Source organism: Poecilia latipinna, unplaced genomic scaffold, assembly GCF_001443285.1.
Source record: "Poecilia latipinna isolate Pla-1442-1.1 unplaced genomic scaffold, P_latipinna-1.0 Scaffold143, whole genome shotgun sequence".
Classification (NCBI taxonomy): domain Eukaryota; kingdom Metazoa; phylum Chordata; class Actinopteri; order Cyprinodontiformes; family Poeciliidae; genus Poecilia; species Poecilia latipinna.
Window position 1 is genome coordinate 174,946 of NW_015112759.1, and position 23,814 is coordinate 198,759.

At 39.8% G+C, this 23,814-nt stretch overlaps 1 long non-coding RNA gene across 1 annotated transcript; it reads left to right on the top strand.

Moving 5' to 3' along the window:
• Positions 1-453: 453 nt before the first annotated feature.
• LOC106945407 (uncharacterized) lies at positions 454-23,060 on the top strand. The gene is made up of 3 exons (XR_001424552.1): positions 454-599; positions 5,891-5,896; positions 23,050-23,060. It is a non-coding gene; the product is annotated as an uncharacterized LOC106945407 (long non-coding RNA).
• The last annotated feature ends 754 nt before the right edge of the window (positions 23,061-23,814 follow it).

Here is a 23,814-nt window from a genome sequence, read left to right on the forward strand (position 1 = left end):
TGGTGGAGAAAGTACTCAAAAATGTACTTAAGTAAAAGTACAAATACATAGACAAAAATGTACTCTAGTAAAAGTAAAAGAACCACATTAACATTTTTACTTAAGTAAAAGTAAAAAAGTACCGACTTTTAAAAATACTTAAGTATTAAAAGTAAAAATACTTGCTGAATGCATTACCTAATCCCTAAAACAATATCATTAAGTGCAGTGGTGGGAAGTAACGAAGTACAAGTGCTTTGTTACTGTACTTAAGTACAATTTTCATGTATCTGTACTTTACTTAAGTAGATTTAATGGAGGACATTTTCTAGTTTTACTCCACTACATTTTACAGTAAGTATCTGTACTTTCTACTTCATTTCATTTCTACAAAACCGTCACCTTACTCATTACATCCGAGACGCATTGCACTTTTTATTTATTTATTTTTTTGTTAAAATGTGAAGTTCAGGGACTTAACGTAGCGCTGTAAAATCAAAGCAATAACGTGACTTACTAATTACGTGGTCTGTTGTTACCCATTGACTCCCCCTTTCACTCGCACGCGGCGCTCCAAGACATGCACAGTGGTTTTCTCTGAGCGGGAGGAGAAGATGTTGGTTTAATTATCAGTAATAGCATTCCGCTACATAATTCTTTTAAGCGACAGCTAACTCAGCAGCGCTTCGCTTTCACAGATGGTGGGGACTATGTCTAACTTTTATCGTCACTTGGAAAGAAAGCTTAGAAAGGTAAGCTCTGTGGATGTGATGCTAGCAAAGCTAGCTGTACAGGGCTAAATATGTCCCATTTGTGATAAATAAGCGTTGTCACTCACTGTGCTGAATTATTGTGTGGAGGTGTTCACTGACATGTCGCATGTATGGGACAATGCTGTGACCAAAGTCTGCAATATACTGATGTGGCATTCATGAATGATCCGATTCTTCTGGACGGATCTTTACTATGTCCTATAGAACTGAAGCCTCACTGAGAGCCGCTCTTTGTTCTTGTAATGCTCTGCGTACACTGCAGGAGCTATTATTATTTTTATTTAATTTAAAACTATATAGATTTATTTAATTGGTGAATAGATAAAACAAGAAATGAAGAGCATGCCCATTGCTCTTTGATTGTTTTTGTCACCTCTCACTATTAAACATAGTAATTAAGGCAATGCATTAACGGTAAACAACACTCAACTATGAACACAGCAAGCAAGAAGTAACCAAGCAGAAGGAGCACCGTGACTGAATTAATTCTAAAAGGAAAATAAACCAAGAATTTATCAAGAAAATAATATGCATGCCTGTGATGCAGTTTCGCTAGCTGTGCACTCAAAATAAGTGTTGCAATTGTTCATATCTGGCTTTGCAAATTGGCTGCACAACTAGTTTGGGGTGTTGCCCCCAAAAAACACACTGAACGTACACCAACAAACCGTAACAATCATTTAATGATGCTGTCATCAGGATTCTGGGATCAGAACACATCCTTCTCGTTATGAAGTTTGCTTGCTGTGATTCCTTTGTTGCCCTGATTTGAGAAGCGTGAGGCCATAGTTTATTAGTTGTATTCAACACCAAGGTACATAAACTTTGCAATCAAAAGCTGTGTTTCTGAATTCACACCACTAATTACTGTCAGTGAGCTGTTTGCAACTTCACATGACATGCCTTCAGGCTGTCTGACAAGGGCAAATGTTTTACTGTGAAACCAGAAGTGGTGCTATGAAACATGCAAAGTATTGATAATGAAACTACTGGGACACCAGAAGGCTCAACGTAACAAGCCTCAGGAATGCACACCATAAATATGTTACCTGTGTAAAGCCAATTAAAGCTGATCCATGAGGACAGGATGCATCTGTGAATCTCTGCCTCTTTAAAGGTGGAGTATTTTATTTTATTTTTCAGGTACATAGTGCCATTTTATAGCACAATCAAGTGACAATGTTGCCTTCAGTCATTGTAAAAACATTCTATATATCAAATATATTGACTTCACATTTTAACACCTTGAAATTGGGTCTCTGTCTCTTTAAGAAACTTCTGTTCTACTGATGAAGAGTGAATAGCATCATAGCATAACGTGAAGCTAAAAAAACCCTCGATTTTAGACAATACTAACCGTTTAAGAAAAAAAAAACTAAACTTATGAAACACGTCCCTCATCTGCTCATAGTTTATGTGTTCTTTCATGACCATTGAACTTTGCTGTGCAGTTAATTAAGTGCACAGATTTGGTTGCTCCATAATCCACTAATACTACTGCCTACTACCTGGGACAGGGGGAAAAAAAGACACAATACCTGTTTTATTTATGATTTGGATGTTTGCCAAGGAGCTAATTATAGTTAATAGACCATTCTGTGCAGCATCATAATGTAAATGGAATGTTTTACATACTCATAAAGACAGAATATGAACACTCCTATAGTGGGCCTTAAGCGGAGCCACATAGGCCCCAGCAGATCTGAGCCCAGAGCAGGAGAGATGCTGGGAGGCAAACAGAAGCTTCAAAGGAAAGGCATTTCCTGGACTCCCCAAGACTAAAGTACGAGAAAGCACGCAACATGGCTGCACACTTTTATTAAGTGCCTCTGCATTTAAGTGACTTGGCCACTTTTAAAGGAGTCAGTTGCTTCTTGTCCTTTTAACTTTCTAAACATGGTGCGGTGGGCATTCTCTGTCAAGTGGTGCACTAACGGAAGGAAAGAGGAAGAGTTGCTGATAAGAAGAAGCTAAACGGCGTCGGTGCAGGGCAAAACAGACTCCAAACGTCTTCTCTCTTGTTCCCTTCGGCCCTCAAACACACTTCAAACACTGTCAGATATTCTCGGGCTGTGCCGTCTTCCTCAGGTGCAGAATCTGAGTCAGTCTGAGTGAGTATGTTGAGGTAATGACACAACTTGTAGCCACGCCGCAGCCTGGTCCATCTGGAGAACACCTTCACGCTGATTGGATACATCTTGTAGCTGCTCTGTCACTGAAGACTGTAGAATATTTTATTTCGTTGTGAAACAGGACAATAAAGCAGTTTGTAGTATTTTTGCAGGAATATGTATATGACTGGAGATCTGTTTCTGTCAGAAACAGCTTTGAACAGAAAGCATAGCCTTTTTCAATGGCTATGCTTAGCCCAGATCTACTCTACTGAGTCCACATTGTGAGTCTTTTCATTACTGGTTTTTCATAGTATTGTACCTGCTGAAAAAGGCTAAAATGTGACATGAACAGACTGATGTTCACTATTAGGCCATGGGGTGAGGAGAAATGAGTAAACTTTAACCGAGGTAGCACATGGAAATTTTAAAGGGGCAGTACTGTGTGTTTTCCATGGTCATAGTGCCATTGTATAGCACAATAAATTAACTATGTTATCTTATACAGTTTCTTTAATTAAAGCTTCAAACTAATTTTACTTAGTAATTTAACGCCTTGAAATTGTGACTTTGTCACTTTAAAAACTCCTTCTCTGTCTGAAACTTTGCCTTCAAGACATCACAACATGGCTCCTCTGTTAACCCTTTAACAACATTTCTACCAATGTTGCACTGAGAAGTAGCTGCTATAATGAACTCAGTAGATCCAGTTCCACCAGGTGTTTTCTAGGGGAGATACAAGGGAAAGCTGCTCTGTGAGGCAGAAGCTTGGAAGCATGGAAGCATGGAAACTGTAGCTCAGAGGAGGAGCTGTGTCTTGAAGGCGGAGCTAGTTCCACCCAGGCGATTTGAATAGCTGAATCGTTGCCATGGAGATTAAAATATTTCTCAAACATACATGAAAGAATCAATGCAACACTCCAGGTATGTTTTTGATGAGGGAATAGGATTATAAACAATTTAAAGCTCAAAAAAGTCAAATTTACATAATAGTGCCTCTTTAAAACTAGAAACTTTACAGAGTTTTTATCCTTTTCTGACAAAAATTATTTCTGCCTCACCTGAATCTGCATTGATTTTTTTTCTTTTTTGGCTGTCCACCTGAAAAGAAATGTTGACTTTGTCACAATCTACCACTAAAAATTAGCATTTAGAGATAGTCCAACATGCCCAATGACAAGTGTAGACTACTTGCTTATTAGAGTCTTTGGAAAGGATTTATGAAAGAGATAGATGCTTTATGAATGAAGGATGAACAGTCAATTCTTACCACAAATGATATGAATTCTTTAATAGTGAAAATATCACCTTTTTTGACTTGAGATACATTTATAGGATGATTGTTTACCTATTTTTAGACAAAACTATAGCAAATGTGTGAGCAATCTCAGCTGAAGATCAGAGTCCAGAAATTTTTACTAGCAAAGAATGAAGGTAGGAAATGTAATATGAATGTAAATTTATGTTAATAAGGTCCCAGCAGGAGTAAGAAATGAGAGCCCCCCTCCCTTCCCTGCCTCTTATTCACTCAAAGTAAACGAAGTAAACATCGTAAAATTGAAATAAAATTAGACAATGGTTAGATCAAAGTAGGCTTTCCAGCTGCATGGTGCTCAGCCTGCACTGCCTGCACTGCTGGTGACAGAATCAACCGCAACTAAGCATATACAAGTTCCAAAACAAACAGGGGAACAAAAGGAGCAAACCCGTCTTGTGATGTCTGATCGTACCCCAGGGCGCTTACGTGCTCCCTCCAATCTCTTTCTTCCCCCCTCCCCCAGTGTTGGCATGCGCTCGCTCGTTCGCTGCCAACTCCCGTGAGTTCAGCTCCAACTTTCTGCACACAAACAACATTCATTTGACCACAGAGTCCGTACACGTAACGCACGCTGAGTGCCTATAGCGGGTCAGGAGGCCCGCTTTGGCAGTTAATGACTCAGAGTTAATTTTTTTTTTTTTTTTTTTTTTTTACTGTAAATAGAACTGAATGGAATGGTTGTAAGATACGTTTATGACGTACATTTATGATTATTGGATGGTAAGATTGTTCACGCACTGCTGAAGGCTGAGGAGTTCCTTGATGACCTCACTGTCTCTCTCAGATTCATATAAGTGAGGCTTAGATGTTACTTTAGATGGTGTAATAGTGTGGATGTTTGTGTACGTGTGATAGTCCTTCATTCGAATTTCTTTACTTCTCTGATCATTTACTGAGGATTCAAATAGTGAAACATTATGCTCATATGAGATTCATTGTATTTGTGTGAAGCTTATTTTAGTGAATACTCAAGGGTTCCAGTTAGTGAAGGTAATGAGAACTGAGTTGTAGTGAGTCAAGTTTATTTAACTAAGGACAGCACATAAAATGATTTTACACAATAAAACAATGCAACCGTTGTTTTATTACCATGGAAAGGTATTCTAACCAAAAGTTACTTTATTTTTGACTTTTTATTAAGAACTGAAAAACGTAACTAATCAGTCTACACACACATTTCTGTTTCATTGTATTTATGTGGACTTGCATTGAATTCCATTAATTTCTATAGCCTAACCCTGACCTATTACTTTAGCCTAACTACCTCGAGTGTATACCAAACCCTAACTCAATTCACACCTCCTAACCCCCCAAATTAGGCTTTTACGATGTGGACATGGCAAAATGTCCTCACAACTATAAATGTCCTCACAACATTGGTTGTTTGTCAAGGGTAACTCCTACCAACGATGGCTTTCCTTTGTCATTTAAGAAAGGTGTTGAAGTAACATCTTACGCATTTTTTAACCTGGGAATTAAAAACAATAGAATATATTAACATTTTTATCATTGATGGTGCACTGTTCCAGATACGAGGAGATGAACGAAGATTGACCAAATGATTTTTTTAGTGGTTGCAACAAACCACTTGTTGCCCGTCTTGTCTCGCTTGTCTTTTAGAATCATTCTGCTCACTACCTCTGGGACAAGCGGCAAGCCCATTGATGCATTTAAAAGTCAAGTTTTAAAAAGGTCAGCTTTAGAACAAGGTCTATGTGTGTGTTGGTGTTGGTGATGAGAGTGGGAGGTGTTTACAGAGCGCATTCTTTCGGAGTCCTCGCAAATTTAGGTGTTCAAGCGTGTGTTTGCACGCTGAATGCTAATAGCTTCAGCATTAGTTGGTGAAGTCTTGAGTCTAAACATCCCCCAGGGGGTTCTCAACAGACAGCATAAACACTGCTAACATAATGAAGAGCTGGAAAGACAATACAAGCACCCTCCTCCGTTCCCTAACAACACACGCTCCACCGCATGCCTCCCTCCCACCAAACAGCAGCTATATGACCACAGCCACACCCTCAATACACCACATGAAATAGAAAAGAAAAAAAAATATGGATGTGGTTTAATTAAGATTGATCGAAGGCCATCCTCCACCCTTCCTTCTGCACAGTGGGAGCTAAGTGTTTGTACACAGACTACTGGCTACTGCTAATTGAACTGCCGCACCCTCTGAACTGCCTGAGGGGACGTGGGGGGCGGGGAGCGTTAGGGGGGACTCCACCAGGCAGCACGGTAAATATTTGCTTTTTATCTTCTTTGCTCCTCTGCTGACTCAAGTGTTTGCATCTCTCCTCCTTCCTAATTCACTCAATCTCCCATCTTGTTGTTTTCTTCCTTCATAAAATAAAAACAATTAGCCTGAAGGCTAATTGTTGGCAGTGGATCTTCTGTTAAAAATTTGATCCAGTATACCCAAGTGTCTCCGTTCTGACACCCTTTATTTCAATGCATAGCTACTAAATTAAACACACACACACTCTCTGCAAAGATGTGGTAGGACATGATGCCAGAACTACTGTTAACATCAGCAGCTTTTGGAATCTGAAATCAGGTATTACTTCTCCAAATACTTAGTCTTAATGTCCATTTTTCATAGATTCTAATGCCAGTCAGTTGTTAAACAATGTTTCAGCAGTAGTTAACATTCTGTGATTAACATCATGCAGGCAAACAGCACCAGGGAAATGAATGATGCTCCTGGACTGGTCTTTTGGTAAATGCCAGCCAGCGGCACGTCAAGCACTATTGTATTTCAAAGTATTTTAGCTTCCTAATTGCGTTTTCTTTCCAGTATTTTAGGTGTGCACAATGGAAAAAAATCATGAGTCATGAATAGGCAAACGTCCACTGTTCTATGATCAGGCATCTCTTACTGGTCTTATGTCCTGTACTACACTGTTTCTCACTGAGTCCCACGCTAAGAAATGTATGCGTTTCTTAGAATCTGGACCAGGATTAATACTCACACATATAGCAAAATTTAAAAGGTTCCAACAGTCACACAGATATTTGAGCTGTGGCATTGCCCCAATGGCACAGATCTCTGGCATTGTGATTGTGCAATATGTTTCATCATTGTTTCTTTTTTTTCACTGCTTAAAATCTTAATAGACCTGAACTTTGTTTCCTCCAAGTTTGGAACCACAGTCTTTGACATCATCCGTCTCTTCTGGAATGGGAACTGTGAGCTTTTGAGCTTTGACCTTGACACAGTATAGTTTCTTTTAGGTTTGAATCATGAAATGTGACCAATAAAAAAAAAAGAGAAAAGCTATTCATTGTGACAGTATATTATTTTATAGCCTGCATAATGTCAGAAACAAGCGTTTCTACAAATGAGAAAAATGGGCATTGCCAGTTATTGCTGTTCCACTATAAGATGATCAGAGGCTACTCTGTGGGTCTTGGCCCACAAGGAATCGCAAATCCCATAATGATTTATAATGTCAAGGAATGTGGCTGCTTAAACCGTAAATAAGGCTTTAAGTAATAAAATAGACCCTTGTTCCGTTAAAATTGTCAGAAGCTTTCAAGCTCTTCCCAAAATGTCCACCATTTAGCCAGTCCCTCTGCATCACATGCAAATGTTAAACTTTAACTCTGTTTATGTCAACGTCAAGAATCTATGTTTAGCAGCATAGCTGTTATGAACTGGTGCTGGAACTGAGCCCTGGGACAAAATGAATAGAGGAACTGAGAGAAGATGAGAGGCTTCTGAAGTCATGCAGTCTTCAAATGACAGGGTTATAGGACCTACAAAAGACGTCCCAGACTCTTAAAGTCTGAGAGCTAAAAATGTTTATGTACAGTTGGTGTGCAATGATTTTGAAAATGTCAAGACTGAAATGACATCTGTAGCTAACCTGATACAGCAGGAGTCCCTCATACTAGCTCTAAAGTCCATGTTGTCTTCTAACAACATGTCACTACTCTCATTTAATTGCCTGGGATGATGTCAGCTTTGATGAAAAAAGGCTTTTAGCTACCAATGTACTGAGGATGCTGAATTTGTGGCTGCAAGAGTGTTCACAGCTCACTTGTTCTTTTGCGTACCAGATGATCACGTAGTCTACAAGACGAAGGCTCTGAAAATTATTTTAGCAACTTTGACTGGGATAAAGTTGATATATTTGCCAGATCACACAGATCAGTTTTACTACAGTAGAGAAGCACAGTAAATATCAAAAATATCTCAGAAACTTTTGCTTCTCAACAGTTTACAACTGTTGGCAGGACGGAACAACAGATGCACAGTGGGAATGAGGCTTCATCTGCAGTAATGTGGTGCTGATTTGTTCTGTTGTGGTGAAGAAAAGTCTGAGCCAAAAAGCAAAGCTCTGGATTTACTGGTCTATCTACATTTTGACCCTCACCCTCTGGTCTTAAGATGTGGATCATGCCAATGAGTTTCCTCCAGAGGATGACTGGACTTAGCTTTAACAGGGAGAACAAGCTCCGTCATCCAGAGGGAACTGAAAGCACAGCCACTACTACTACGCATCGAACAGAGTCTGTTGGGTGTGGCTCTCAAAGACCACACCCAACAAAATTGGTCCTGTCAAAGACCAATTTCTTAATGAACTCTCCACATTTTAAATTAAAACACAAAGTTCAAAACCAATAAATGAAATGGAAATAAAAACCACGCCCAACAGAAACCATAAATTAAAAAGGATTGTGATGTAAACAAAGTTGCGACAGGCTTAGTGATAATTACGAATACTTTATTGAAGTCACCTTTGATATTGTTCAGTTTTATTGGCATACATTAATGTATGTGTTAATGTAGCATCATGCAGTAACAGCATCTTCAGCAACAGTTAGTGGGTGAAAGGTTTATTTTCACATCAATGAGCAATCAAACACTTCAAATATTAAGTTGGAATCATAATATCTTCTCTTGCCCATAATGCTAGTTGTGGTAAACTGTGTGTTATATGAGGAACAACAATAGGTACGCACTGTTTAATTTTCCAAATAAAATGTGGCAGCCCTGTGAACAAACTGCTTCTCCAACAGAATGGTTCCTTTGGACACCGTGTGCAATGTGTGTTTAGAAACTGTGAAATGTGGTAATATTCACTCAAGTTTAATCTCCAAGTGGTTACTATTTTATTCAGCCTCATCAGAAGCAACCTAACACATGAAGCTACACAAACACGGAAAAATCATGGAAAAAGCAAAAGGTATGTGAACACACCCTGCCTCATGCCACAATCTGGTGAGAAAGCTGTGCCACAGAGATCGGCGGGTTACTTCTCGTGTTTTTCTGCTTCTCCAGGCTGAGCTCATGCGAGAAAAAGATATTTATTTCTCTGGGGAGATTTAATAATTCCGCAAATTCAATCTATATTCCTCCCTGGTTGGCTCTGTGGCCCGTTTCCACCGCTTTCTCTCTCCCAACTGTTGAATGGCATTTTCCAAAACTCCAATAATGACTAGATTCAATTAAACTGTGAACTCTTACACATGATTCTGTGATAAATGAGGGGAAACACAGGCAGGGTAGACCAGCTCGGCTTTGATGCCTTCATTCTTACCTTTACAGAGGAACCGCAGTGAGCTATGGACAATGTGAGCCTTTCATTTAATGTCTGTGTGGAGCTGTGGGCGCACAACCCACAGGAGTACAGGATCAGTACGCTAGACCCGCGCACAGCATGCACATATTTATTCTCGAATCACACACTACGCCAAATAGTTCTCATAAAGTTGCATGCAATTACACTTCGGTTTGGCGCCTTAAGTCACAAATCAGGGCATGGAATTTATATGAATTAAGTTAATGCACAGAGCGGCACACCAACGTGTTTCCCCCAGCATCTAGCTGTGTGGTTCGGCTTCACCCGAAAACTCGTAAAGGTTGCGGCTTTGTAAAAAAAAAAAAAAATATATATATATATATATATATATATATATATATATATATATATATATATATATATATATATATATAAAAGAGGAGAGGGTGGGGGAGGGGTGGCATTTTTGAGCCTCTCAGCACCTTTTCCTAATGGCAAACATAAAACTGCAACCGTTTTGGGCGAAGCAGGAGTAGCTGGCAGTGAGTGAGATTAATGATGAAAAGTGTGGCGCTTCAGTGCTGGTTAGTCATTCCCAGGACAGGAAGTTAAACTTTCTTCAGTAATCATTGGGTATGTTTGTGAAAGGGGGAACTTTTCCCAGTCCCCAGTTTGATCCTGCGATGAATGATTTTCTTACATCCTACGTATGTGAGCGAGGCTCTCCGAGGTACGGCTCGTTTCTCAACACCGTCTGCGTCTAAGCCGCCCGGCCCTCACCGTTCCTTTGAGGAGCCGTTCTGAAGATGTGCGACACGTCTGGAAAACGTTAGCTTTTATCATTCGGAGATGAAGAAAAGAAAAAAAAAATCTCTTCTCCAGTTTTCCTAAGGTTCCCCCTTCTCAGCAACAGGAAGTCATGTGGCGTTTGAAAGGCTAACCACAACCTTTATGCCCCCTCAACCTTGTGCCCCCCTGCACCCCCGCCTCCAACCCCCAGCTTTGATGAGCGTAATTGAGAGCTGGTTCCATGGAAATGAAAAGGTAGCGATGCTTCATCATGTATAATCATTGCATGTTATAAAAACTGAGCAAGTCAGTTGGGGGGGGCGGTTGGCACAATGGCGAGAGCTTAAAATGGTTAAAGCATAAAAAACAATGAATATCTGAATCTGAGAGGATGTTATTTCATCATTCATTTTATTTTTGTATGAGTGTTAGAGTGCTAAAAAAGAAACAAAAACAAAAAAACGATGCCTAACACATAGAAAGAGTGGGAGTCTGTAATGTGTGCCGTGGCTGGTAGGCTGCTCCAGGCTGTAACACGATACCATAACAGCCGGCCCTCCTGCTGGGCACTTCTTCCTGTCTGCTCTCTGCCTCAGACCGTCTACCTGGGGTAAACCGCTCGACCTCTTCGGTTTTCAGCCTGTGACCTTCTGACGTGCCGTCAGGACACGCCTTTGATTTCAAGAAGACCTTTAATGACGGTCCCCACAAAATTGTCCCAGCACTATATTTTGTTGATTTGATGAATGACAAAAATAGGGATAGCCTGTTAATTACCCTACTGTGGATATAGATTTGAAAACATGGAGTTAGGTAACCCAGAAGTGTTTCTACTGAAACTCCTCTTCCTTTTAGTTCTAAGAGATATCGACAAGACGCGAGGTTGAGTTCCAAGTTAACTCAACCTCTTGGAAACAGTAACCGCGTGTTGTAGCTGGCGTGGGGTGGGTGAGTCGGGGGTTCCATGGAGACAGACATGCAGGCGAACGACTTTCATTAGCAGAGCACTTAGCGGGCTCCCGTCAGTCACCATGCTACTGGAGCAGAACAGCGCGGAGCTGCTAAACGGCACGGAGGGCAGCAACACAAAGCATCAAAGTGCAACACGCAGTGATGGAAAAACAAGCCAGTAAAAGGAGGAGCTAAATCACACATTGGAAGTCTGTCAATATGCAGACATGAGGACAAATAATTAGTGGAGTGCAGAAAAGAATGAGATGTTAACAGCAGGCAGTCCTGTAATTAGCAGAGTTATTTACAGAGCGCTGTCTGCTTGGTAAATGAAGACATCTGGCGTTTTCTAGGCCCTAATTTGTATCTCACAATTTGACTTAATAATGAATTAGCAAGAGTAGCCATTATGGACACAAAGGTCCTTTATGGCACAACACGGACAGCAGCAGCGCAATCACTTTAATGGAAAGCATGACATTAAATCGTCTCTACCACCCTAATGTCACTGGAGTTGTGGAAGACGGTTGAAGGTTTATGATTTGGGCTTTTTTGTCATGCCGGACACTGAAACTTGGCAAAATTTGATTCCTTTGTACACTGAAATATTAAAGAGTTAAATGTGACTGGCTAATGATCCAAAACATTAACAACAGAATGTCTGTAAAACAAAAGGAGTCAAAGTCTAGTCCATTTTTAAAAAAAAAGCAATACAGAGATCTCACAGGGACTTGCTGGCTGTTGACGTTTAGCTAATGTTTGAATTATATGTCATGTGATCAGTGTAGCTAATGTACATCCCATGAAAGTTTTTTAAAGCTTTAATAATCCCTGAGCTCAACTCCTGATACCTGTTGTTGGTTTTGATCATTAGATCCATATCTACACCAATTTTATATACTCCTCAAAATGACTTTGAGACATTTTAAACATTCTAATTTACAAACAATTTCTAAACACATTTGTTTAATTTTTTTTTAACTATCAAGTACTGGTATATATTTAAACAGTTAAGTAAGAAATATAATGAAAACAGTGAAATCCAGGCATGTGTTTCATTATCCATAATGCTAAAATTAGCCTGCTAATATACTTACTGGAACAATGTTGCCATCTATGCAGTCAGGGCTGCTTCTTGGCATAAACCACAGGCGGTTTGCCCAGAGCACCAACTCTGGGGGGAGGCGGGTAGAGCTGCAACAACTCAAAACAGAAGAAAAAATAAATAAATAAATAAATAAATAAATAATAATAATAATAATAATAATAATAATAATAATAATAATAATAATAATAATAATAATCCTGACTGCCGCACTTTTCTCAAGCTCTGTATTTAAAAGACTAATTCTGAAAATATGAACAAAAGCAACCCCAATAACATAAATAACAGATAGGTTCTGTTGTAGTTCTAAGCTGAAGTTAGCATCAGATCTACATCTTGTGGATCTGTTTCACTGGTCTGGTTTTCCCCCAACCTGAATCAGCAGTGATCTGTTGTTAGAAGAAACCTATTGGCTTTCCTACTGAATGGTTGATCCACAGCATTTTCACAACATTAGCTGACCTGTTCTCAAGACAAGGACAGGCCAGGTAAGTTAGACAATAAGCTAAAAACTGTATTTTAAGTTAATATAAAACTCCTTAATATTTATAGAATAAATGCTCTGGTAGCCAAAAACAACCAAAAGATTTATTATGATTTCTAATTCATTCTCTTAGTTTCTCATCAATTAACCTTTTTTAAAGGGGCAGTATTATTTAAAATTTACTTTGCTGAGCTTTAAGTCATGTTATAATGTTATCCCTTCATTATAAATCAACCTGGAGTGTTGCTTTGATTCTGTCATGCATGTTGGAGAAATCCTTGAATCTCCCATGGCAACCACTCAGCTGTTCAAAATGCCTAGGTGGACCAAACTCCGCCTTCGAGGTGCAGCTCCTCCTCGGGGCTTCACAGAGCAGGCCTCCTCCAATCAGTTCCTTCAGACTAGCCATCAGCAATTAGTAAATATCTATTGGATCTGTGGAGATTATTATACAAGCTACTTCTCGGTGCAACGCTGGTGAAACTGTTGTTAAAGGGTTAATAGAGGAGCCATGTTGTGATACTTCCTGAGTTTCAGAAAGAGGAGGAGTTTTTAAAGAGACAGAGACCCAATTTCAAGGCGTTAAATTACAAAGTAGAATTTCTTTTAAGTCATGTACAGCACTTTTATAACAACTGAAGTTAAGATGAAAAACACATAATACTGAACGGTTCACATAGAAATAAGTATTCTACCAAAATCATAATTTGCTACTGGAAAATGGGAACACTATGTCACTGTTTTAAACAATTGGAAGGAAAATGATGCTTACGATCGAGTTTTCACCTTCTCTCTTTTATATTGTAATCTTAATGATATTTCACAAAATAATCTGCTTGTTATTGTCCTTAATGTTAACAGAATTGGGCAACAAAGCCTTAAATAAAATAACTATACCAAACTATCATTTCATCTAATGTGACTCAATCTGTCTCTGCCTGAAGCCTTTCTGATAACAAAGCTCAAGTGGACAAACAAAGAACGAGAATTTATCTTAATATCCAACGCACAATGTTAAAACTTAGTTTTAATTTGAAGAATTCACTTAACGTCCCTGCAGCCCATCACAAACCCGATGTACACAGCAGCAGACTGGATTGTCTGTAGGCCACTGGAAACTTTCTCCACCCAGATCATGTCTGTGTCTGAGTCTCAATCTAAATTATAAAATAAAATAAAATAAAAAAACAATAGCGGTAGCTGGGAGGAAGCTCTTATTATCCACGTCGGACCACACTCCAAGCTTCCAACTGTAACTAATCCACTGTGCAGTTTTCAGAAAGCTCACCACATCAAGAACATTAATGCACAGTGTGGTCGGGTTGGTTTTTACGGTGTTTCAGGCTGATTTTCTTATTCTTATTCCTTTAGGGGTAACAGCACCTCATCTGGTTCCCCTTTTGACTTTTACTACTGCTGCTGTAAGCTTGATCAGCTCTTCACTCTATGCATTATTGCTTCTCTTCATTGGGTTGAGATTAAAATGAAAAAAAGAAGAAAAGAACAAACAAGAAACCTTAAATGAACCTCGTGGTTGACTCGGTTTTTATGCTGCTAAGTCTAATTTGACAAGGCGACGACGAAACGGCTTTTTAGGCGACGTTACAGTTCTCTGACAGAGTGAACTTTTTCACACTTTGCTACATTACGACCACAGACCAGACCTGTGCAGCGCTGGATTTTATGTGGTACACGATCATAAAGTTGAGCGTAATTGAGAGAAGGAGCGATGCATGGCTTTCAACTGTTTTCGTTGATAAAAGAGAGAGAGAGAGAGGTGTGGTGTGTTAAAGCTCGTCTTAAAACCCATCTATTTTACTTGGCTTTCAACTCTAGCGGGATCTAGTTTTAAATTGTATGTTTTTGTTTTTAAACTGTAAGTTTTTATTTTATGTTTTTTTTTTATTGTTATGTTGTGTTTTGATGTGCAGCACTTTGTATCAGCTGTGGTTGTTTCAAAGTGCTTTATAAATAAAGTTGGTATGGTATGGTGTGTTGATTTAGATCAATACTTTGCAGAATCATCTCTTAATGGAAGTTACAGTTGAAGGTGTTTGGAGGAACTTCTAGAGACTGAAGCAGTTTTCACCGTCTTCACAAAGTACCTCAAACTTCTTTTTAATACGATTTTTGGGTCTAGTATTTATATTTTCCCATAAATATCCTGTATTATGGCGGACACCCCATACGCCCCGCTCTCACAGCACCACCGGACGGCGACATTTCCTTGACAGGTATGAATATAACATGATATGAAAACGCTCAAAAGGTATGGAAAGAAAAATAGAATAAAGTAAAAAAAAAGATTTACAGCTTATAATTTGACCGGAACCTTTGAACATTTTAGGCGTAGCGGCCGGGTCCGGTGAGAGGGAAATACCTCAGAGGAAGAACAGTCGCCGTGTTCAGAATTCACCGAGGTGACATCACCGACACCAATGGTCATGAAAACAGAAAAATGGATGAAGAAAAATTCCTGGACTCTGCTGTGAGAACATGAAGATCCTGCCAACAGTGAAAACATCTCCACTGGTTGGGTAGGGGCAAACATCCGCAGCACAGCCGGACTCTGAATGTTTTCAGATGAACTGGCTTGACGACTGCAGACTACAGCTGACAGGGAGGTTTTTAATTCATTAACGAATGTGGTTATTAAACATTCACAAACTTCCAACCGACTTAAAAAGGGGAGGGGGAAAAAAGCATTTAAAAAGGAAAACTTTGTCTCAGAGGCTCTCTGACTAACTGTCACCTCTTAACTCGACACAGCTTGGGCTTTAAAGGCTTTTGAACTTTTCTTCTCTAGAAGGGAGCGGATTCTCCTTCTGATGCCATTTTAAAGCAGAGGCCATTAATAAGATCTCGTGTTTTGTTTTGCTTTACCCAATATACCAGATGTTGTTCAGGCTCCAACATGGCTCCCATCTTATTAGTGAGGCAGCTCTTAGTGTTTATGGACTTGTTAACAGAGCATGATGGTGATGGTGACAGTCGCTCAAGAGCAGCGGCTGCTTCTCCACATGCTGCCGTTTGACAGATCGACCTGGCTTCGTTCTCAATAACTGAGTTGGGATTACAACGAGGGAAGGGAGCGTTCAGGAGGGAGTCAGGTTTCACGTCCCGGGAATGAACGCCTTTTGTTATCTGCGTTTCCATTACTGATGTGCCCAGATCTCTGTCTATTTCCTACTAATGTTGAAAAAAAAACAAACAAACAAAAAGAAAAGAAACGCAATTTTTTTCAATTGCGGTGTTTCTGCCAAATAAAAAATTAAATTAAATTAAATAAATGAGCTTGTTTACGTGATAACTCTTTAAAAATCATGCGACGGATGTAAACAAACATGACTTAGATATGTTTATATCTAAATCATGACGCTAGCACTAGCGCTATCGCGCATCATCTATCAGCCAGTCAGAGGAGACGTCAGGCGTTGGAGCAACAAGCCCCGCCTACTAGGGAGCGGCTAACTATGCAGCTTTTTGGAGAAATTGTGGTCAACAATTTTACAGACGAGTTATGGATTCAACACATTCAAATAACACACAACGTTTTATGAACTGTGTGATGCTGTGAGCTCTGGAGGAGCCAGCTGCTCAACGTCTGAAAAAACACAAAAACAAACCATCATCCTGCTGCCACTTCCTGTTATCTGTCATTTCTGTCAGTAGTAACATCCGACTGCTGATTACGTGACTCATTTGATGTGGAAAAAAAAGTGTTTCCATTGCAGTTTTGCAAAAATACATATATTTCAAGACAACTGCTAAACCATCTCATCCTTACGCAAAAAACTTTCTAGTGGAAAACATGTTTTTTTTCAGTAACGTCTTGCTTCCACTAAGCAGATTTATTTTCGTAACTTCAGTTTGCACAATTTTATGATTAAGGGAACCGATGTGCGTCAACTCTAGAACACAAAGTAAGACATTGAGAGGTAAATGACAAACCAGTTGTGTGAGGAAGAATTGGACAACATCCTAACAAGCTGATGTGGAAAGGCAGTAGGAACCCAAAATGTTTAACCCAGTTCCAGCAATGATCTTGCTTATTTTTATTTTCATTTCGCAAGTAGAACTTATTTAGGTATAAAAGGTTTCTTCTGATTTAATGACCATGGCAAAAGTGTATGTATACTTCTGTTCCAACTGTATGTTCAAGAAATGAAGCACTGAACAAGTATAAATAGTCAATAAAAGGTACAAGAAAATATTTCTGAATAATTATATGAAAGATGAAGGAAATACAGGAAAAAAAATCACTCCTTTTCGGACAAGTACGACAGGTAAAATTACAGACTCTTATTTTGCAAAGTCTTGTTTTTTGTGTGTATGTGTTTAAATGTGTGTATGTGTGCAGGTATTTGTTCAAAATAAAGAAATACATCTAAATCTATGTTGTCATAATGTCACTGAACACTGGATTTATTAAAAGCTTAACTGTAATTCTGCTTGAAGCTCATGTTCCTAACAAACACACAAGTCTTCAAAGTCTTCCTGTAGCATATTAACTTTGAGCTTTTTTTTAAGAGGTCTAATATTTCCTCAGATCACTTTTCAACTCAAGAGAAATAATTACACTAAGCGCATTTCTACTACCAAATTTATAAACTGCCTGAATAGTTTGGGGGTTTCTTTCCCTCTTTGCACACCCAACCTAAAGTCCGGGCTCTGCTGAGCTGCAGCCGGCCCATCAAAGCCAGTCCTGACTGGGTCAGGCCAGGCCTCCTGTCATCCAAATGGGACAGGAGCTAAGCCAGTGCTTCCTGTCAGACCGGAGGGCTCTCAGGTTCCACTTCTGGTGTAAATTAAGTCAGTCTGTCCTGGGCTGCCTCATAAACCCACCCCCAGCCCAATGCCATCATGCCCACACTCACTGCTTTCCCCTTTGTCACAAATCAATGAAGGCAGAGCTGGAGTGAGTATCAGGTACTCAAGCAGAGATCTATTTCATAGCTACCGGCAGACTCTTTCATTTGGGTAAAAAAAAAAAAGGTCCATCTAAAAAAGCAGGTCAGCTTGCTGTGATATTCAGATATAATTATGTTGAAGTCAAACAGCATGTCGCTACCAGTAGCCGTCCAAAACTCCTTCACTTTAGGGAAAATGGAGAGAATGATACAGTTTTCAGGATATAACCTAATCCGGTTTTAAGGAAGACATCAAATTCACCTGATTCATGCTTCATAATTTGGCTTTTGACCAGAAACTGACATGTTAAAGGGGCAGTGCTGTTTTTTCCAGGCACATGGTACCATTTTATAGCCCAATAAAGTAACCATGTTACCTTCAGTTGTTATAAAAATAGCTCAATATATCAAAAAACTTCAAAGAAATTTGACTTCGATATGTATGAACACTTTGAATTTGGGCCTCTGTCTCTTTAAGAAGGTCCTGCTCTTTGTGAAACTCCACCTTCAGGAAGTCATCACAACATGGCTCCTCTTGTATACTGAGCTCAGCAGATGTACAGTTCCACCAGGTGTTTGCTAATTGCTGCTGGCTAGTCTGAAGGAGCTGAGTTGTAGGGCAGGGCAGGGCTGGTGTGAGAGGTGTGAGCTGTGAGCAGGATGCATTCCTGTACCACTGTTCATGTAAAATAAACCTTTTAACAGAATGTCCCGGCCCTCCTCAGACGCTTTGGAAGTTGCGTGATCGTCTTTGACTTCAGACTGTATGAATCTGTGCAGCATGAAGGAGACAACCTGAATCTGCTTCTTGCTCTTAATGCTCCACAGATGACAGATGCCACTGTGGCCCTAACCACACAGGACGCTCCGGCCCGCGCGGCTCCCGCTCGGGGAGCGACGTGTTGTTGGAGCGCTGGAGAGAGAAGAGGAGTGGAGGAGAAAGAGGAAAGGACCTGTGGTGAAAAGCCTTTTCCTCAATACCTCACAGGGGAGTTAAACAAGCAGACGGACGGAGATCTTGAGATCTAGAAAGATGGAAAACGTTCAATGCCGAAAAAGTCTAAGCCTTTGATTAAAAAAAAAAAACTCCCACTTTGAAGATGGAGGGGGGGAAAAAAATGAAAACCAGAGGTCTGTTCCCAGCTCACCGGTTGTTGATTTGCAAAAGATCTGCGACGGAAATACAAACGCTATGTTTAATTCAACATGTCTCAGGGCCGATTCAGGAACAAATAAAGAAACATTTACATAAATAACAGAGAGTAAATAAGTCGACGAGGGAAAACAGCCACAGGAGACGGATAATCAAACTCGAAGTGAGCTTTATCCAGAAACCCTAAATGGGTTTTAAATGTCCGTTTGTGGCTGGAAGTCAAGAATCTGGGAGAATTGGGCTTAGTTTGGCCCCCGGGGCGGAGGGGCCCTGCGAGATATGATCTTCAGTGAGGCCGCTGCATGCTTGCAGTTGCGTTTTAACAACAATGGCTCTTCTGAGAGAGACCGTAAACATGCGCCTGGGACCTTGACCCTGGCAGTAAACAGTCTCTCCACCTGATGATGAATAGCAGAGCTGGGCAAGGCGCAGAGGAAGGGCTGCTGCTCTCTGACTCCTTACATATTCTGATAGGGAGAGCTTGATAGTTTGACCTCAAGTTAGTATTCCTCATGCCTTGTGGAGCTCCATTGTTGTCATAAATATTGAAAGAATAAAGGTTACTTTCACCTTTTTAACTCTCATTTTACCCTGATTTCCAAACATTAACTACAGTGTTTGGGTATGACTTAAACCAGGGGTGTCCAAAGTGTGCCACTGGGGACATTTATGATTTCTTGTTTTTTTTTTTTTGTTTTGTTTTGTTTTGTAATTTTTGCAATTTTTTTTGGTCTTTGAATCCTGTTGACTTGACAATTTTGGCCTATGTGACAGAAAGTTTGGACACCCCTGGCCTGAAAGTATAATCTGCATCCATATTAAAGACAGAAAATAGCACAGTGATTATGTCAAATAAGCTGTCAGAAAAAAAGAAATAAAATCACATTTCCAAGGTTTTAATCTAGGGGAAAAAAAACAAACAAAAAAAAACAGTCAGCCGTGTTTTAACCGTTTTTGCTGGGACTTATCCTCAGGGGCCATTTGCAGTTTTCAACCCTGGTCAGTGATGTTTTGGCTGAACTCTGACATTCAGGTTTTATTAGGCTAACCCAGTCTGCTGATGTGTGTTGCTCATCTGCTGCACAGCTAGCAAAAAAAAATCCCTGCTCCCAATAGAAGCTGAAAAGTAATAAAACCTGCGTACACTGGAGCTGCAATAAATACCCCACGCCTTATAAACCTTTTAACTTCCAGGTGTACGGCGCACAAATGTTACTTTTGTTTGCAAACATTCTTTAATTTCAGTCATTCACGTGGCTTCAACAGGCTGAACAGAGAAAAACACGAGTTTGACACACGTCCCATCTGCCGCAGGGCGTGTGTCACACTCAAGGCGCACGGGTCAAATCCAGGCCGCCAGAAGGGTTTTGTGGCCCTCTAGACTCAAAGGTGCAGTATTATGTGTTTCCAGGATTATGCTATAAAATGGCACTGCGTTCACTTTAGTTGTTACATAAATTATATATATATATATATATATATATATATATATATATATATATATATATATATATATATAACTTAAAATATTTTTACATTGTAATTTAACACTTTGAATTTGGGCCTCTGTCTCTTTAAAAACTCCTCCTCTTTCTGAAACTTAGGAAGTCATCACAACATGGTTCCTCTATTAATCCTTTAACAACACTTCTACCAGCATTTCACTGAGGAGTAGCTCATATAATGAGCTCAGCAGATGTACAGTTCATAAAGTGTTTGCTAATTGCTGCTGGCTAGTCTGATGGAGCTGAGTGGGAGAGTTGCGGGAAGCTTGGAAACCGCAGCTCTGAGAAGGCGGGGCTAGGTCCCACTCAGGCGTTTTGCTCAGCTGAACGGTTGCCATGGTTGCCACGGGAGATTGAAGGATTTCTCAAAACATGCATGACAATCAAAAACTCCAGGTATGTTTTGGACAAAGGAATAGTATAATATATAATAGATATAACATATATTTTACATAACACTGCCCCTTTAAGAAATATAACCTTCAAGGTAACACCGTGTTTAAGTGTTTTTATCAAATAAGCAGTTTTATCCCATTCGATTTAGATGAAGGTGAAAAGCTGTTCAGCATTTAATTTCAATAAGTTCTCATGAAATGCAGTCAGCTATTCATAGTTATTATTTATCAATTATTAATACATTCTAACACAACCAGCCTCTAAAAAGATTAATCTAAACATACACCCAGGTTAGAATGTGATGGTTTGAATTATAACTATATTAATTCAAGTTAGGAAAAAAAAAGCCTGTGGCAACCCTAAACCCCCCCCCCCCCCCCAAAAAAAAAAATCACTGAAAAGTTTGTGGTTTTAATGTGAAGCTGTAGAGAAACATTTAAATGGTTAAGAATTTAAGAATTCATTTGCAGAAGACTAAATGATTTGTTAAAATGGGATTATAAACTAGACTTACATTCGTAACATCATCACATGTAAGCAGGATTCCTTCACGATGGTTTCTCTCTAAAACACCAGTAAACTCCTCCAGACTGTAATCTGTTGCGGCTATGTGTCCTGCAGTTCAAAAATGGGGGAAAGACTCCAGGGAAAAAAAAAAAAAAAAAAGAAAGCTTGTGTTACTAGACATGATTTCTGCGCCCTTTAATTGCTTTTTAAATACTCTTGTTTGCATTGCGTGGCCTGGGTATAGCGTAAAAGAAAAAAAAAAAACCTCTCTCACCTAATGGGGTCGGTGTTAACAACAGGAAACTGGCTGCCTCTCGGTTCAGTCCGGAGTGCGTAGAGGAAGCCCTCTGTTTGTGTAGCCTGACCTGTTCAGTGGTGACCCCCAGACTCAAACCCACAACTCCACAATTTTATGTACAGAGGTCCACTTCCACCTTCTGTCCTGACGAGAAACAGGCCCAGTGGGACTCGTTCTCCTAAAGGCTGTTTACGTGTATTTACTAGGAGCCAAAGTTCCTCCATCAGTCGCGGCCGCTGACCGCTTGCGGACCGTTATCCAGGTATCGTGTGATTTGGTGTGAAAACTATAAAATAGCAGCTAACGAGGAGTACACCTCTGTGGCGTTTAACAGTCACACTGCGGGTTTCACCAAACCGGCCTGGAAAAACAGCAGCGGCAAAGAGTAAAAAAAACAAAGTGACGTCAATATCAGGAAAGTAGAACTTGAATAAATACAATACATTTATTAAGGGAAAGTGCAATCTAAAGTCTTTATTGGGTAGGATTTCACTAGCCTCTTCAACAGAATCTGTCTGACAACATGAAGTAGGCTAAAAGCGACACATCATACCCCAATCTAAAATATCTAAAAAAATACAGATGAAAAGTCATTTACGTCAGTAACCAGAAAGGATTCCAAATCATTTTAAAGCTTTGGGAATCAAGTGAACAGTGGCAGCCATAAATGGAGAAAACATGGAACAGTGACGAACCTTCAGGAGCGGACCGGCTTACCGACATTACTTCAACAGGGCATTGACGACACCTTCACCAGCCCTGAAAAGATCCCAGAATGACACCTAAACTCTGCAGGGCACACTCGCTTCAGTTAAGGTCAGAGTTCATGTTTCCACCACAGACTGTTCTGTTGTCTGAGCCCAGCTGCTGATTGGCCTATTTAAGCTCACCTGGTGGCTGAAAGGTGGGTGTGGGCGGTGCCGTGTGGGGGGTCACCTGCCGAACCAGGGGGAAAGAAATGGGCAGGCAGCTCTCAATCAATAATCAGTTAGCATGCTACAGTTTGTTCTATTCATTGTAGACAACGAAAACAATGGAACATATATTTTTGTAATGTAATAAATATGCATGTGAAAATAAAGCATATTTACTACATTATATAATGTAATAAATAGAATTATTTATTAGAATTCTAAATAAGAATAAAAGTAAGTTAGAAGTAAGGGAATTAGTTCAAAGGTCATATGGGGATGTCGTTTTTAGCAGCATTTCTACTTTTTTAAGAGGAGCAGGTATTTTGGGAAGAACATAATAGTAATAATAGATCTGATCCATAACCCAATCTGGAATATGGCAGTAATGAACCTCAAGTTGTTTGCCAACCTGCATATAAAAATACAAGAACAAGAATAAGGGCGGTACAACCAGTCGTTAGTTTTACAGGCAGCTACTTTTTCGGCTAGGGCCAGGTTGGTTTGTATAGCTTCTTCTCTTCATACTTGGATACGTGTGAATGTGAAAAAAAAAAAAAAACAGAATTCACCTTTAGGGAACCAATGCTTTTTTACAGCACTCTGACTGTATGATTCTTTATACAGGCCCTGGTTTTGCAATGAATGCACTTTGGTAGAAAAGCCCTGTGTTGTGGAAGTTGTTTTGACACAGAATAAGATGAGAACATGAGGAGTGGTGGTACCGGGCGGGGCCAACTTACTGAAAAGCCAAATTAAGAGTTCACACACTGGATAAATCTCCGTTAAACAAGCAGCGGTTCCTCAGAAGCTGCGGCAGGGTGTGCATGGGAAGGTGGCGGGTAATGCTGTGATTTACCTCTGGAATACACTCGCATAACACGAATAAATTTAAAGTCCACCGTCCTGCCGGGATGACGTCTCACTCCGCACCGCGTTATTAACAGTTCTGTCCTTGTTTTTTCACCGTTTCTATGGATGGCTCCTCTACAAAAACAGGCAAAAAAAAAAAAAAAAAAAAAAAAAAAAAAAAAAAAAAAGGAAAAAGAAAAAAAATCAGAGGTTAAACATTCCGGAGGAAATGTCATAAAGTACTCCA